Raw genomic sequence first — 17,954 nt, 5'->3', positions numbered from 1 at the left:
ACATTTTTGACATGCGTTTTTCTGGATTTTTTTGTTTTTATTCTGTCTCTCACTTTTCAAATAAACCTACCATTAAAATTATAGACTGATCATTTCTTTGTCAGTGGGCAAACGTACAAAATCAGCAGGGGATCAAATACTTTTTTCCCTCACTGTATATGGGACGGCTGTCAATCCTTTAGTCCTTAAATGAAACTGGTATACTTTTTTATTTATCACACTTTTCTTTAACCAATTATGTTCTTTAATGCAGGGCCGACAGACAAGTTCCTTACTTTTTCCCCTTTCCACTTTCCTCTTCCATTTTTTGCGGTAATGCTGCCATTATTTGGTTGTAATTTTGGCTAGAGCAGACATTTCCATTTTTGTTAGCTGCATGTGCGACATAACTCCACCAGTCCTACCAATGATATCATTTACAAAGAGTATACATTTTTTTTTCTTCAAAAAAGTATGTTTTTTATTTTTATTAATTAGTATATTTGTGTTTTACCACAATATTTGTTGCATTATTTGTTCTGTAGTTTCTGTAGGATTAAATTGAAATTGCAACCAACTTTCTATGGCTTGTTTTAGAAATAGTGATATTTGGGAGAGGATTTCCTTTTCAAATAACTGAAAGTGAGAGGTTGTAATCTGAATAAAGGGAAAAAGGCCATTCTTGAATATTGGGTGAGACAATCTTACTAATTTGCTAGAGAATCAGTTCGGATTTAAGTATAACTTTTGTATGACTGAAGCTTTTAGTGATAGGTCTAATGCTTTAATATTTAATAATTTCTGTCCTCCGAATTCATATTCATTATATAAATAGGCCCATTTAATTTTGTCTGGCTTGCCTTTCCAAATAAAATTGATTTTTTTTTTCTCATATAATTTAAAAAACTGTTCGCTAGGCGCAGGCAAGACCATAAGCAAATAGGTAAACTGGGATAATACTAAAGAGTTAATCAGGGTGATTTTTCAACAAATTGACAGGTATTTACCTTTCCATGGTAGCAAGATCTTATCTATTTTTGCTAACCATCTATTAAAATGTATTGGAGTGAGATCATTTATTTCATTTGGGATATGTATTCTGAGTATATCCACATCACCATCAGACCATTTTATTGGTAAACTACATGGTAATGTAAAAATTGTATTTTTTTGTGATCCAATACGTAATATAGTACAGTTATCATAATTTGGTTGTAATCCAGAGTGGTTAGAAAATGTATCTAAATCTTCTATGAGGCTGTGGAGGGATTCAAGTTGTGGATTTAAAAGAAAACATGAATCATCAGCGTACATTGACACCTTTGCATACAAGCCCTGGATTTCTAATCCCTTGATATTATTGTTGGATCTGATTTTAATAGCTAACATTTCGATGACCATAATAAATAGATATGCCGATAGTGGACAACCTTGTTTCACTCCTCTTGACAGTTTAAAACTTTCAGAGAAATAGCCATTATTTACTATTTTACACCTAGGGTTACTATACATTATTTTAACCCATTTTATAAGAGATTCTCCAAAATTGAAATGCTCCAGGCATTTATATATAAACCCCAGTCGTACTTTAATGCAAATGCCCTTTCGAAGTCTGCTATGACTAGCAGGCCTGGTTTCCCAGATTTTTCATAGTGTTCTACTGTTTCCAGTACTTGCCTTATATTATCTCCAATGTATCATCTATGTAAAGAACCTGTCTGATTAGAATGAATAATTATTTTTGAGGCATGTAAATATTGTTTTTCTTTTGTTATTATCTGTTAAGCCATTACCAATACACTTTTATTTTATTTGATATAGTGTGTTTATCAGAGACGGTACTGTGAAGAACAACATGACCTGCACCAAAGTCAAATTAGGATATAACATTAGGCCAAAGAGACAGTGTCCAAGTTCAAAAATTATCCAGTAGAATGGCCTGCTTTTATTTCGTCACACTCACAACCGTAAGCTATTTTCTGTAATTAGCTCACCATTAACTTGTAAATGCTGATCTTGTTATGAGTTTATTTTCCTGTAATAATGAATACAAATTGGCTATCGTTATGACGTTGTCAGCTGTATGATATGGTCATTATTTGACCTGGCGAGCAAGCTAACCTAACGTTAGCTAGCTAGCTAACAAGCTAGAAATGAATCAAAACATTGTTTATAAAGTTGCTTTTAGTTGCCTGGTTTGCTAGATTGACATATACTAAATTCATTTTTAAACAGATGGGTTTATTGGTGTTATAATACACCAGTTATGCTATTTTGGACCACCAGGCTGCTGTCGTGCAGCCTGTCGTTTTTGTGTTCATACTTTTTCATAACGACAACAAGTTTGATGTCGGACGACAATAGAATGTTCATGATGTCACTGTGACAACTGTCTACAGACATGCTGATAGATGTAGTATAAACCAGCCTTTAGTCTTTAAATCTTTGGTTGTTTAGTACACTATCGTACTCACTCTGTTTAGCACATGGCTTCACATGTGAATCCTTAAAGAGATGGGTGGAGTTAAGGCTTAAGAGGGTGTGAACAATGCTGAATGGGTGTAGACAAAGAAGAGCTCTCCAGTAGGTGTACCAAAACATTCAAAGGCCATTTACTAAAAAGTGGGATTAGAACTTTATCAACTTTCAAAGCAGAATTACTTTCCCATTGTTCCTCTACTATAGTGTATGATATACCATTTTCTAGCTCTGAGTCTCTACTTTTATCCAATGTAAAAAACACAATTTCAAATGTTGCTACATAAGACCGAATCAAGCCGGTCGGTCACATATAGCACATGTCAATAATTGTTCTATGGATGTGTGTGTATGTGGACATGAGGGTGTGAGTGGGTGTATGTGTGTGTATGTGTCTGTGCATATGAATGGGAGTGTGAAGGAGGTTGAATATGAATATGTGTAGGAGGGAGGGAGAGAATGGGTGTGTGGATGCATAGGGGATGTGTTGTATGTGAATGAAGGAGAATGGATGAGTAAGTTGATATATGGACGAGTGTAAATGTGTCTGAGACGAAGGGAGGGTGGGAAAAGAAGGGAGGTTGGGATAAACTTTGCCTGGATGGGTAAGGGAGGGCAAGGATGGGAGGGGGTGATAATCTTGGCTTGGGTGGGATAAAGGGGGGAGGTGGAGAGGGAAGGGTTGGCTTGGCTTGGGAGAGAGAGAAGGAAGGATTGAACTATACTATAATGTAATTGTATTATTACTTGCAAACCTGCTGTAAAATGAATAAGAGTTCTGGACAGATTAGGAGATGACGTTGAGTCATTATTATTCCTTGTTTGTCATTACAGTTAAGATTCAATGGTGGTTATTGGTGAGAGTGGAGAGGGGCTTTATCTGAGGGATTGGGATGGGGTGACTGGGAGGGCTTCTGACACTTCTCTGAAGTGTGTGTGAGGCCTCCATTCATCCCACTTCAGTCACTCAGTGGACCCACTCTCCCAAAGTAGACCCCCACCAGCTACTATACTTTAATTACATTTACAAGGTACTTAAGTGGCTGTCTTCCTCCAATGTATGTACAATGACATAATCCACAGTCTGTCGGTACATTAGGACAGGAGTTGGATCTTAAAAAACCCTAAATAGGTATAGCACCTCAAAATACAAAGAAGTACTTTGCTTTATGTTTTTTGAGTGTTCTCTGTTCAATGCCTGCTCAGCCCACATACTCCCATGCTCTATATATGTAATGTATACAATAACTATGTATTCATACTATGACTCTCCCATTCCATGGAATGCCCACCGCCCTCATATGACATGTCTGCTAAAATGTTTTATCTGGTTATTCAATGATAGACAGAACAGACAAGGTTAACTTTGACTCTATACAAGTAAAGACCAACAAAATACAACTTATTACTAGGAATGTGCACAGGTTTCATGATGGGGGAAAAAAGCATATGGTTCTTGAACACTTAAAGAGATTATCAGCAGATGTGATTATTCTGCAAGAGTTACATTTAAAAAAATGAGAAATGTAATATTTAAAGAGGAGCTGGGTTGGAGAGGCCTATGCTGCCACCTACTGTAGCAACAGCAGAGGTGTAGGCATCCTGATGAATAAGAATACACCCTTTTCCCTTATATCCCAGCACACGGATCAAGAAGGCCATTTTCTAATGTTGAATTGTACATTACTTGGTGAAAAATACACATTTATGTCATTGTATATCCCACCAGGGGCACATTTGGTGTTTTTATATAGAATTCAAGCTATATTAGATCAAATCCAGACAGGAACTATTATTTTAGCAGGCGACCTAAATCATACATTCGATAAGATTGACAGACGTAGAAATAAACTAGTCTCCCAGTCCCTGCCACTGAAAAACATCCCCACAGCATGATGCTGCCACCACCGTGCTTTACCGAATTACAAAACAGAAATGGGTCAGAGCGAAATAATTAGACTTCTACGGAGAGAAACGGAGAGACGCTTTGGGGCTGAGTGAAGTAAAACGCCCAATGTCCAGATTCTAAGTTGGAAATTTATTTATTTTTTACTCAGCGATCTACACACAATACCCCATAATGACAAAGTGAAAACAGGTTTTTAGAAATGTTTGCAAATGTATTAAAAATTAAAAACAGAAATACCTTATTTACATAAGTATTCAGACACTTTGCTATGAGACTCGAAATTGAACTCAGGTGCATCCTGTTTCCATTGATCATCTTTGAGATGTTTCTACAACTTGATTGGAGTCCACCTGTGATAAATTCAATTGATTGGACATGATTTGGGAAGGCACACACCTGTCTATATAAGGTCCCACAGTTGACAGTGCATGTCAGAGCAAAATGAGGTCGAAGGAATTGTCCGTAGAGCTCCGAGACGGGATTGTGTCTGCAACATTGAAGGTCCCCAAGAACACAGTGGCCTCCATCATTCTTAAATGGAAGAAGTTTGGAACCACCAAGACTCTTCCTAGAGCTGGCCGCACGGCCAAACTGAGTAATGGGGGGAGAAGTGTCTTGGACAGGGAGGTGACCAAGAACCTGATGGTCACTATGACACAGCTCTAGAGTTCTTCTGTAGAGATGGGAGAACTTTCCAGAAGGACAACCATCACTGCAGCACTCGACCAATCAAGCCTTTATGGTAGCGTGACCAAACGGAAGCCACTCCTCAGTAAAAGGCACATGACAGCCCGCTTGGAGTTTGCCAAAAGGCACCTAAAGACTCAACAGACCATGAGAAACAAGATTCTCTGGTCTGATGAAACAAAGATTCAACTCATTGGCCTGAATGCCAAGCGTCACGTCTGGAGGAAACCTGGCACCATCCCTATGGTAAAGCATGGTGGTGGCAACATCATGCTGTGGGGATGTTTTTCAGCGGCAGGGGCTGAGAGACTAGTCAGGATCGAGGCAAACATGAATGAAGTAAAGTACAGAGCGATCCTTGATGAAAACCTGCTCCTGAGCGCTCAGGACCTCAGACTGGGGTGAAGGTACACCTTCCAACAGGACAACAACCCTAAGCACACAGCCAAGACAACGCAGGAGTGGCTTCGGGACAAGTCTCTGAATGTCCCTGAGTGGCCCAGCCAGAGCCCAGACTTGAACCCGATCGAACATCTCTGGAGAGACCTGAAAATACCTGTGCAGCGACACTCCCCATCCAACCTGGCAAAGCTTGAGAGGATCTGCAGAGAAGCATAGGAGAAACTCCCCAAATGCAGGTCTGCCAAGCTTGTAGCGTCATACCCAAGAAGACTCGAGGCTGTAATCGCTGCCAAAGGTGCTTCAACAAAGTACTGAGTAAAGGGTCTGAATACTTATGTAAATGTGATATTTCCGGGTTTTATTTTTAATAAATTAGCAAAAACTTATAAAAACATGTTTTTGCTTTGTCATTATTGGGTATTGTGTGTAGATTGATGAGGGAAAAAAAACAATTTAAACCATTTTAGAATAAGGCTGTAACCTAATAAAAGGTTGACAAAGTAAAGGGGTCTGAATACTTTCCGAAGGCACTGTATGCAGTCAGACAAATCCATACACATTTGAACATGCACAAAAGCATGGACACACACATACACAAACACACACATACAGTGCCTTCAGAAAGTATTCATACCCCTTGACTTATTCCACATTGTATTGTTACAGCCTGAATTCAAAACTGATTTTTTCTCACCATCTACACACAATACCGCATAATGACAAAGTGAAAATATGTTTTTTGAAACATTTGCAAAGGAGTGGTATTGAAAAACAGAAATCTCATTTACATAAGTATTCACACCACTGAGTCATGACTTTGTAGAAGTACCTTTGGCAGCGATTACAGCTGTGAGTCTTTCTGGGTAAGTCTCTAAGAACTTTCCACACCTGGATTGTGCAATATTTGTGCATTATTCTTTTCAAAATTCTTCCAGCTCTGTCAAATTAGTTGTTGATCATTGCTAGACAACCATTTTCAGGTCTTGCCATAGATTCTCAAGTAGGTTTAAGTAAAAACTGTAACCCGGCCACTCAGGAACATTCACTGTCTTCTTGGTAAGCAACTCCAGTGTAGAGTCGGCCTTGTGTTTTAGGTTATTGTCCTGCTGAAAGGTGAATTAATCTCCCATTGTCTGGTGGAAAGCAGACTAAACTAGATTTTCCTCTAGGATTTTGGCTGTGCGTAGCTCCATTCAGTTTCTTTTTTATCCTGAAAAACTCCCCAGTCCTTAACGATTACAAGAATACCCATAACATGATGCAGCCACCACTATGCTTAAAAATATGGAGAGTGGTTCTCATTAATGTGTGGTATTGGATTTGACCCAAACACTTTGTATTTCGGACAAAAAGTGAATCGTTTTGACACATTTTCTTTTGCAGTATTACTTTAGTGCCTTGTTGCAAACAGATGCATGTTTTGGAATATTTGTATTCTGTACAAGCTTCCTTCTTTTCACTCTGTCAATTAGGTTAGTGCTGTGGAGTAACTACAATGTTGTTGATCCATCCTCAGCTTTCTCCTATTACAGCCATTAAACTCTGTAACTGTTTTAAAGTCACCATTGGCATCATGGTGAAATCCCTGAGCGGTTTCCTTCCTCTACGGCAACTGAGTTAGGAAGGACACCTGTATCTTTGTAGTGACTGGGTAATTCATAACTTCACCATGCTCAAAGGGATATTCAATGTCTGTTTTTTTTTACCCATCTACCAATTGGTGCTCTTCTTTGCGAGGCATTGGAAAACCTCCCTAGTCTTTGTGGTTGAATCTCCTTGACTGAGGGGCCTTACAGATAATTGTATGTGTGGGGTACAGAGATGAGGTAGTCATTCAAAAATCATGTTAAACACTATTATTGCACACAGAGTGAGTCCATGCAACTTATTATGTGACTTAAGCAAATGTTTACTCCTGAACTTATTTAGGCTTGCCATAACAAAGGGGTTGAATACTTATTGACTCAAGACATTTCAGCTTTTCATTTTGAATTAATTTGTAAAAAAATACTCCATCATTTGACATTATGGGGTATTGTGTATAGGTCAGTCACAAAATATCTAAATTTAATCAATTTTAAATTCAGACTGTAACAACAAAATGTGGGAAAAGTCAAGGGGTGTGAACACTTTCTGAAGGCACTGTAGGCAGACAGATCCACAAACATGTATTCATGCACAAGCCCAATGAGCAGCGCGAGTGCATGCACACTCACACTCTCAGAGCTGCAGTTTGGGTCCACACACACTGGGTTGGAATGATGCAACATGGCAACAGAGCAAAAAACAATCCCACTGCAACATGAGTTTAGCGGCGGGGATTTGCTGACACGCACAGCACTTACAGTGTGTGTGTGGTGTGTGTGAGTGTGAGACTGTGTGTGAGTGTGAGAGAGAGAGGCAGTATGTGTGTGTGTGTGTGTGTGTGCTCTGCAGAGGTGTCGCTGACTGAAGGAGACATGCTGCCGTAGCTGATGGAGATTGATTCCCTGGGATCGCTGGGCGAAGCCCGTTGCATTGTGGGAAGGGACACTTGGGCCACCACTTGGCTATACATCACGCCTAAATCAGCCCCCAGAGAGGTCCTGCAGGTCTGTCTATGCACACACACACACACAGAGTAAACACACACACACACACAGTAAACACACACACAGTAAACAGCGAAGCTACCATTTTAACACTGTACTCCATTCAATAACTCTATGCGTCTTCTCATCTCACCATGAGTGTATGCAAAACAAAGATACCCTGACTATCTATCATATCTTTTTCATCACATCCTTTCATGAAACAGAGTGACTCAGTCAATAATTGGGACTGAAAACCATTTATGTGTTCCATTAGAAGAACTAACACAAGTAACATTCAGAGTGTAATACATGTACAAGTGCCCTGGCACACGTCAGTTCAAAACATTTCCCTCCAAATGGAACTCACTGAATTCTCTATCAGTGGTTGCATTTCTGCAGACTTAGTTTGCCTAGCGCTTAAAACACTGATATACTGTGGAAAAACAGCAAGCTTAGGATAGAGAGAGAAGATACTAAAACAACAGTATTACATCAAGGCATGCACACATAAGGATGCACATGACCCATATGCACACACATTAGCAGAATCATGGATGTTTCACACACACAAACCCGCATACAAATGCACATGCACAAACTCCTGGAATATTATGTGGATGCTTTCAACTCAAATTTTGAGTCCACGGTGAGAGAAAGAACACCAAGGTATAGAATATCAGTTTCTTTCTCTAATCGATTTCTACTATGAGGAGTGCCACCTGGCACGGTCCCAAGACCAATGCCAGTTAACGAGATACCCTGTGCAACAAAACAAGAGCATTGAAGTCTGCCCTATCAGAGGTGCCCTGGCCTCCCGACTGACCAATCACAGGGTGGCACAGTTGTGGACTATTGCTGAGATGACCAATGGCCTCTTTGGCACCGGGCGGATTTCAGCACGGGCTGCAACACTATACCTCCCTTAGGGCGGCATGCAGAGAAGGGTGGGGCTAAGACATACAGACTACAGTCGCAGTGGGGATGGTGTGTGCCAGTGATTTTGGAGCCTTGCTCTATGGAGAGCTGTCCCACTGAGCGACACGCCTATCTTGACCTCTGACCTTCTGTCCGTCTGGTCAAGTCTGTCAGGTAGCCTTCGGAGACTGGTTGCCCATTGGCTTCTCAGTACCTCAACTACACATATCCAGCAGTTCCACAGCAGTAGTCACTGTTTCCCCAGGTTTCATGTCCACCAGTTCCAAACATAGCCCATTCAGTCTAATTGTCATCCAATGACATGCAGTAAACTTCCACCCATGTGATGTGTGCAAGCACGCACACACACAAACACACACATTCTCACACATGTCAGTGTTTCCACACACAAACAAGCAACAAACACAAGGTCAAACCAACACAAGCTTCATTTGGATGAAAGCAGGTCAAACAGGGCCTTCGGAGAGAATCATTCCACACATTGAGCTCCTTCAGAAACTTCCAGGCCCCTTTGTCTATTGCGCAGCACCCTCAAACATCTCCCATTAACGCACACTTTCCCAGCCCTCCACTTTTCACAAACAGCTCAAAGTGGTATGCGTCCTCACCCAGAAAGGCATAGTTGGGAGAAGAGCCACTATGCCACAACCCCCATCTCTCTAACTAACTAGGGCAATACCATTTCTGCTCTCGGGGACTTGTAGCTATTGATGCGTCAGGGCGATGGCGTGGCAATGACGTTCGCAGCAGTCCATAGTTAGCTCGGTTCCACAGACAGGGGTTTGTTCTCTGGGCCCTGACAAAAGGTTTGGCGGTTACCCTCCAATGGCACGGACGCCATGCAGTCGTATGGGAACAGGGGAGTTGTTAACCCTGGATGCCCTCCGAGGTTAGGGAGTAATAAAGTAATTAAGAGTGACTACTCCACCAGTGTCAGAGAGAACAAGGACTGGTCTGAGCTGGAGAGACTGATCAACCCACATTCACTGGAATGTCAGAGTGGCTAAACAAGACAGTTCAAATTGTAGTTCTATATCGCGCTAACGATTTACTTTGACTACATTTCATTTCAAGAAAATTTTATAACAGGTCCCAACTGTATTATTAAAGGTAAATTAAATACTGTATATCCATATCATATCTATAGTGCATTCATGTCATGCTATGCAAGAGCTCATATTTAGGTATCTTAATAGATGCATCATTACAATGACAGCGTAGTGTCATCCTTATGGCTGTTCTCAAAAGTGTGCTTCTGCCGTACCAGTGTTAGTGAAAATGCCGAAAGGCCAACCCACGTTTTGAAAATGATGCTGATATATAGCCTGTTCAAGCCCCAATTCCCACAAAGGTCGGTATAGACCTGTACTGTAACTTACCTTCTTCTTCTCCTCACTGAGGTCAATGTTGAATGAAGATCCCCACAGGGTTGAATCCTCACTGTACATTTTATGGATCAAATCATGTAGTTGAAGGTCTATCATAACTATTTTGTAACTCATTACCAGCCCTCCTCTACATCACAATGAAGGTAGTCATACTGGTCTATAACGCACTCATGAAGGGTCTATGTATGAATTCTGTGCAGTCAAAGTAAAGTCAAATCTATTTTCCCATTCATAAACCATTTATAGCTAAGCACTTCATGGTAATTAACTGTGCAGTTTGCGACTCTGATCTATAACACCAACATTAAAGGTCTATGTATGAATTATATGCAGTCAATGTAATGTCATTTCTATTTTCCCACTCATAAAGCATTTATAAACATGCCTCGCTTATCAAAAATAATATGGACACAACACAGAATGTTAAAGGAAATATGAACATTTTATTTACATTTTCCAGATTTAGCTAGCTAGCACAGAAAGCAATTTGCTTAGGACTTTGCCGAAGAGTCCTACTAACTGTTTACATTTTTCTTTTGGACTTTTCTTGAGTAGATTTAACAAAGATTTATATTCAAACCATTCAAATTCAATTCCCCATTTCAGACTCATAGCAATAACTATTTTAGTGCATAAAACATACTAACACAGGGTGGTAAGATAGCTAGCATTTACCCCTTATTCACTAATGTAGCAGCTACTAGCTAAGCCCCTCGCACAATGTCAACACTTTTTACAACTCAGTCAATAAATGTTACAAAATCGTCATAGAATTCATGAAACATTTCTTTCACGAATTGCAAGGACAGACAACCCAACTCAAATTTATACAACTATATCAAAAGGGTACTCACAGTTTACTGCACACACAAAACAAATATTAGACAGCAGGGATCTTGATCCAGGTATCTGCTGTAACCAAGAATTTTGATCTTGCAAGCTACCTAATTAGCTAGCAAGTTAGCAAACCAAATGAATAGCTGGAGCCCTGAGCTGGAGATCATTTATTTGACACATCTTAGATAGTTAACTTATAGTTATAAGATATTTAGCTGGCAACCATTGGTAGAGAATTTCAAGTGTCACTTTATCACCTGTCTTGCGCTGCACAACAGTGGATCGTCACATCACAAAGCTTCAGTTTGCGCCATGTGCTCTTTATAAAGAAAAATACTATGTGACTGGCTCAATCAGCTGCTTTGGGGAATGGCTTTAAATTGAAAAAATTATGCAACAGGGGAAATGAAGAACACAATTTGCTTTATCTATTAACCAAGTGCACAAGTTGACTTCAAGTATTTATTTAAAGATAACTTTTAGTACTGTATTTGTAGCATTAGTCCATTGTTGATATAGTCCCAAAATGTTTTGCATGTCAACAATCAAGTTTTCAAGATGTATAACTTTCAAAATACAGAAATACAGCCGGTATCAAGATAGTTTTTGGGTGGAGTTTTCCTTTAAAAACAAATATTCACATTTATGCAAAAACAAGCTAAAACCGTTTAAACGGTATTGACGGTATTGAAAATCATACCGTGGTTATTTCAATACACCACGGTATACGGTATAGGCCTATACGGTATACTGCCCAAGCCTAGTTGTTTCCGTATTATTTTTGGTAAGTGAGGCATGTTTATAAATACTTAATAAATGCTTTATGAATGGTAAAATAGAATGGCATTGACTGCATACATAGACCTTTAATGTTGGTGGTATAGATCAGAGTGGCAAACCTCACAGGTAATTACCAGCTATAAATGCTTTAGCTATAAATGCTTTATGAATGGGAAAATAGATTTGACTTGACTTTGACTGCATAACATTTATACATAGACCCTTCACGTGTGCGTTATAGACCATTATAGCCAACCTAATTGTTATGTGACCCTGTACTACATGATTTGATCTGTAAAATGTACCCTGAGGATTCAACCCTGTTGGGATCTTCATGAAGTATTGACCTCAGTGAGAAAGAAGAAGTTAAGTCACGTGCGTATACTGGCCAGAGGGGGAAATGGGGCTGGTACAGGGCAGGCTGTATGTATCAGCATAATTTTCAAAACGTGGTGAGAACAGTCATAACGATGACACTACGCTGTCATTGTAATAATGCATCTAAATATGAGCTATTGCATAGCATGACATGAATGCGCTATAGATAAGATATGGATATATTTCATGAATCTTTAATAATGCGGTGGGGACCTGTTATAACATGTTCATGAAATGCTTATAAATGTGTAATGAATGCGTTATGGGTATGTAGTCAAAGTAAATCGTTACCAAACAGGTAATACTGTCACATCTACTCCCGCTCTCCGGCGCTCGACGTCGCCGGTCTACTAACCACCGGTCCTGGCAACCCACCTTTACGCACACCTGGCAACCATCATTACGCACACCTGCGTCTCATTATCAGTCACACCTGGACTTCATTACTCCCTTGATTACTTGCCCTTTATATAGGACTCTTTTGTCATCAGTCATCAGGTAGTATTATTTGTGTTTCCATGTCAGAAGCTTCTCATGTTTTGTTATCGTTCCATGTTCGTTGTTATTAAACTCACTAACTGCACCTGCTTCCTGACTCCATGCGTCTACGTTACAAATGTGTCCTTTTAGAAACTGCAAATACTATAACATCTATACTTTCCAAGGGATTTGTTGAAGCCCAAGTGCAGGGCATCAGTAGACTGATCATAATTTCCCTCCAGAGCCTTGTTCAAATACCTTTAGAATGTATAATTCCTTCCACACTACAAATTCACTCTACAACCTCGTAAGATCTGTGATAACTTCAAGGAAGGAAGCAAGGAAGGTTGTATTTTCTAAGTATCTTAACAGGCCCATGTCAGCTAGATTACATCTAATTTCCTTCCACACACTATCCCTCTTGACAAATAAGTACATTTAAAGTTTTAGTTACCTATTCTATCACCAGTAGGTAGTCTGTGCATACAATATGTATTTACATCACATTATAACTACGCATCTCTCCCTCGATACTCAAGTGTGGTCCCAAATAGCACAATAATGAAAAAATACGTATTTTCAACATCTTTTCAACCAAATATACCTATTTTCAATATATAGCCTGTTCAAGCCCCAATTCCCACAAAGGTCGATATAGACCTATACTGTAACTTACCTTCTTCTTCTCCTCACTGAGGTCAATGTTGCATGAAGATCCCCACAGGGTTGAATCCTCACTGTACATTTTATGGATCAAATCATGTAGTTGAAGGTCTATCATAACTATTTTGTAACTCATTACCAGCCCTCCTCTACATCACAATGAAGGTAGTCATACTGGTCTATAACGCACACATGAAGGGTCTATGTATGAATTCTGTGCAGTCAAAGTAAAGTCAAATCTATTTTCCCATTCATAAACCATTTATAGCTAAGCACTTCATGGTAATTAACTGTGCAGTTTGCGACTCTGATCTATAACACCATCATTACCTATTTACCATTACCTATACCTATTTTCAATTTATTTTTAACCTAAAATATAATTTCAACATCTTGTGCTCACAGGGGTAGCTCATGGCGTCTGCCTCTAAGAACTCTTCTTTGAGTATAGTCTGCAGGCTTGCACAGCCACAGATCTTTGGGCGAGCGAGGGGTCCTTTCATACCCAGAATGCCTGCTCTACCGTGCCGGCCAAAGAAGGGTTCACCTCAGACTAAACACTGCTCTCGTTTACAGGAGACACGGCCGCCACGTGCTCCATCACTTCTTCCACCCTGCGGCCGGCAATTTCCAGGCCAGGATCTACACACACAGACACACACACAGACTTGCACACACACACACACACACACACACACACACACACACACACAAACACACACAGACACACGCACACACACAGACACACGCGTATTCGCACACATACACACAACCCATAAAGGCGAGTAAAGCAGAAAAATGCATCCGTTATGCCACTGTGGCACTGGAGAGGAGTGTTCGTGTTACGAGTGGCAGTGGCTAGCTGGCTCCATTCAAACTCATCCCATTAATACAAGTGCAGTAGAGAAGAGCCGCGGCAATCAATGGCTGGCGGTACTAAGGCCAGGGCCCAGGGAATGAATACCCAATTACAGCCACTCATTCTCCCACTGTAGGGGCCACAGAGAGAGCCACAGAGAGAGCCAGTGTAATCACTGCTAAACAACCAGGGCACTCAGGGGATAACCACGCTACCACACTAGAATGCCAAAGAGAGCTATATGGGCTAGAGGCTTGGGGATTGGGTTAGCGAAACAAGCTAACCAGCTAACGGGCTGCGTCTCAATAGTGCAGAGTGGCGTCCTTTTCAAGTCACCTTTTCCTCTTGCTGCGTCGGCATGAAAGAATTGGAAAGATGGAAGTAGAGTATCAGTACATTTTCTCCATATTGCTTTCACCTGGCCTGTGTTTTCAGATCAGACGAGATGAGGAGAGGAGAAGCCATTGTAGACTATTAAGATGGACCCTGGTACGCAAGTGGAGAACTGTACAGAGCATTGTATGAGGGAAAGGCATACACGCAACCCAACACGCAGGCATGAATGCACACACACAGACACACGTTTAAGTACGCACACACAAACACACACACACCCCAAGCTGCTTCATTCTGAATGCATGATAGTTCCAGGCTGGATTTGTAAGCCAGCATAATGTGACTTGATGCTGGTTTTGTGGGTGACCAACACATGCTGGTACCCTGGTGACCAGCTTATGCTTTTTACAATTATTAGTTTTATTATTAATTTATAAGGGCGGCAGGTAGCCTAGCGGTCGCTGGTTTGAATATCCAAGCCAACAAGGTGAAAAAACTGTCGATGTGCCCTTAAGCAAGGCACTTTACCCTAATTTGCTCCAGGTGCGCCGTACTGCTGTGGCTGACCCTGCAAAACAACACATTTCACTGCACCTCTCCGGTGTATGTGACAATACAACATCCTTATGCTTTTTTTCTTAAGCCTAACACAGAAAACATACACTGGCCACTCAAATCGAATGCCACACAGAACACAACCTTTCACTCCACTAGCACAGCGTATACCAAACTCCCTCCTAGATAGGCAGGACAAAGCACAATCTCTGACGGCGGCGTTTAGACATGATATGTTAACAGTAAACAAAGCCTAATGTATAACGCTGTCGCTGAAACGCCGCTAGGAGGCAATTAGGTCAGCTAATAGGAGTCGTCGCTCTCTCTGTAATTGTTGCAGAACATTTCTGGTTAAACGCTCCCACCCAACATGGTCCACACACGCACGCACGCACGCACACAGACACATTTGAGCACGCCAACAGCCATATCACTAAACATTTTAATAAGGAGTTACAGTCAGTATCAGAATGGGTGATTAATAATAAACTTATCTTAAATACATCTAAAACTAAAAGCATTGTATTTGGTTCAAAACATTATTTAAGACCTAAACCTCAACTGGAGTGGTGCATAAAGAGTGTGTCCATTGAGCAAGTTAAACTCCTAGGAGTAACATTGGATGGTCAGTTATCATGGTCAAGTCATATTGACAAAGTTGTTGGGAAGATGTTCTGCGTTTTTGGCACAAACATCAACTGTACTAGTTGTTCAGGTTCTGGTCTTGTCCCATCTTGATTACTGTCCGGTAATATGGTCAAGTGCAACATAGGAAGACCTATAAAAAGCTGCAGCTGGCTCAAAACAGAGCAGCACGCCTTGCCCTTAACTGCACATACAGAACTAACATGAACAACATGCATGATAGTCTTTCTTGGTTGAGGGTTGATGAGAGATTAACTGATTCTCTTCTAGTTTTTATGAGAAATATTACTGTGATGAAAATTCCAGATTGTTTGCAAAATCAAATAACATTTAGCTCAGACACCAATACATACCCAACAAGACATGCCACCAGTGGTCTCATCGCAATCCCCAAGTCCAAAACGAATTCACGGCAACGCACAGTATTATACCGTGCCATGATCGACATGGAACTTCCTTCCATTTCCACTAACTCAAGCAAACCGCAAAATTACCTTAAAGGAAATTATTAAACAACATCTTGTGGAAAGGCGTGGACTGTGAGGGGGCACGCACACAAACACGCAAACACACGAAACACATATTTTTGCTGTTGTATTGTTTGTATAATTTCTTAGTTGGATTGTTTGTATATCGTTGTATTTTACATTTGTGTGACTGTTCTTGTCTACCAGTGTATCAGTGTTCTGTTACTTGTCATGTTTTGTGTTTTTTGTGGACCCCATACCAAATAAACAAATAAATATATAATCATATGTAGAGACACACAAACGCCCTCACAAATAAGCATCTATGTGTGTGTGTGTGTGTGTGTGTGTGTGTGTGTATGTGTGTGTGTGTGTTTGCGTGCAAGCACTATAGGGTGTACTACAGAGGAAGGTACCACATAAAACTAGGCTGGGAGACTACATTAAGAAACAGTGACACAAAACTGACCTTAGATCAGCAGAGTCTAGGGGACAAGCTCTGCCTACTCCAAGAGGCCTCAATCAACAAACACAGGATCATGGGAAAGATCATAGAAATTGGATATATTTATAGCGCAGGTTAAACCACAGAAGCTACTGGACTGGTATCCCTCCACAGTGGGGATTAGGGATTACCATGTGTGGAATCCCCTGACATTATATCACGGAGCCAATGACCCACACAGATGCTTTAGGGGGGAAAGTAGTTCCCTGACGACCCCTGGAGCGAGACTACTGGTTGGCTGGAGTGGGAAGAAGGGAGTACAGTAGGTGGACGGACAGTAGGTGGACGGACCAATTGCTTTGGTCGTTATGTGGGTTGCGTTTGTTGTGGAGTGTTTGGTGTTACGGTCAGAGAGCGCGTGGTTGTAAAAGGGGTAGGGGGCTGAGAGTCGTATACGTCTGTGTCCTTTGCATGCATACATGTTACATTTGTCCAAGAGTATGTATGCTGCCTCTCTCCCACTTCCTTCTCTCTCTCCTCTCTCTCTCCTCTCTCTCCTTTCTCAAGCTATCTCCCTTCCCCCCCTTCTTTACGCCCCTCTACCTCTCTTCTCCTCCTCCTATCCTCCCTCTCTCCTGCCCACCCCTACCTCTATCTGTCTCTCACATGGATGCACGGTATGTAAACACAGTGATCTGTCTCTCTCTTACAGAGATTACACCCAGTGGATAAACCCACAGTCAAACACGCCCGACTCAGTCCTTAGGCTCCGCATTACTGTAGCGTATCACTTATTTTACATGAAGCGCTACACTCCACCAAACCTCACTCAACCACAAACTGAATCCAACCTAACTCACATTCAACCCCACTCCATCTGCCAGTCAGCTAACAGACAGTTTAGAGTCATAGGTCAAATAAATCAATGTAAGGCTTTTAAACATCAGACAACAGCATTATGCCAAGGGAACAGTCGTGTTGCACTCCTCTTTCAGCCAAAGCCTCAACACCATCCTTCACTCCACCTATTCCTCCCTTCCCTGTCTCCTTTTCTTCTCTCCATTTTGTTTCTTTCCAGTCTGTTTCACACACTGTTCTGCTTCTCTCTCCCTTTCTTTCTCTCCCACCCTTTCCCTCTCTCTCTCTTGCCCTCTCTC

General features: G+C 41.0%; 1 protein-coding gene across 3 annotated transcripts in view; it reads right to left on the bottom strand.

Annotated features, from left to right (window-relative positions):
• Positions 1 to 17,954, bottom strand: part of hdac4 (histone deacetylase 4) — a 198,068-nt gene that overhangs the window by 133,901 nt on the left and 46,213 nt on the right. The gene's annotated exons all lie outside the window — the stretch shown is intronic.

The sequence above is a fragment of the Coregonus clupeaformis genome, chromosome 4 (assembly GCF_020615455.1).
Source record: "Coregonus clupeaformis isolate EN_2021a chromosome 4, ASM2061545v1, whole genome shotgun sequence".
NCBI classification, from domain to species: Eukaryota; Metazoa; Chordata; class Actinopteri; order Salmoniformes; family Salmonidae; genus Coregonus; species Coregonus clupeaformis.
This window is presented reverse-complemented; position numbering and strand designations above follow the sequence as displayed.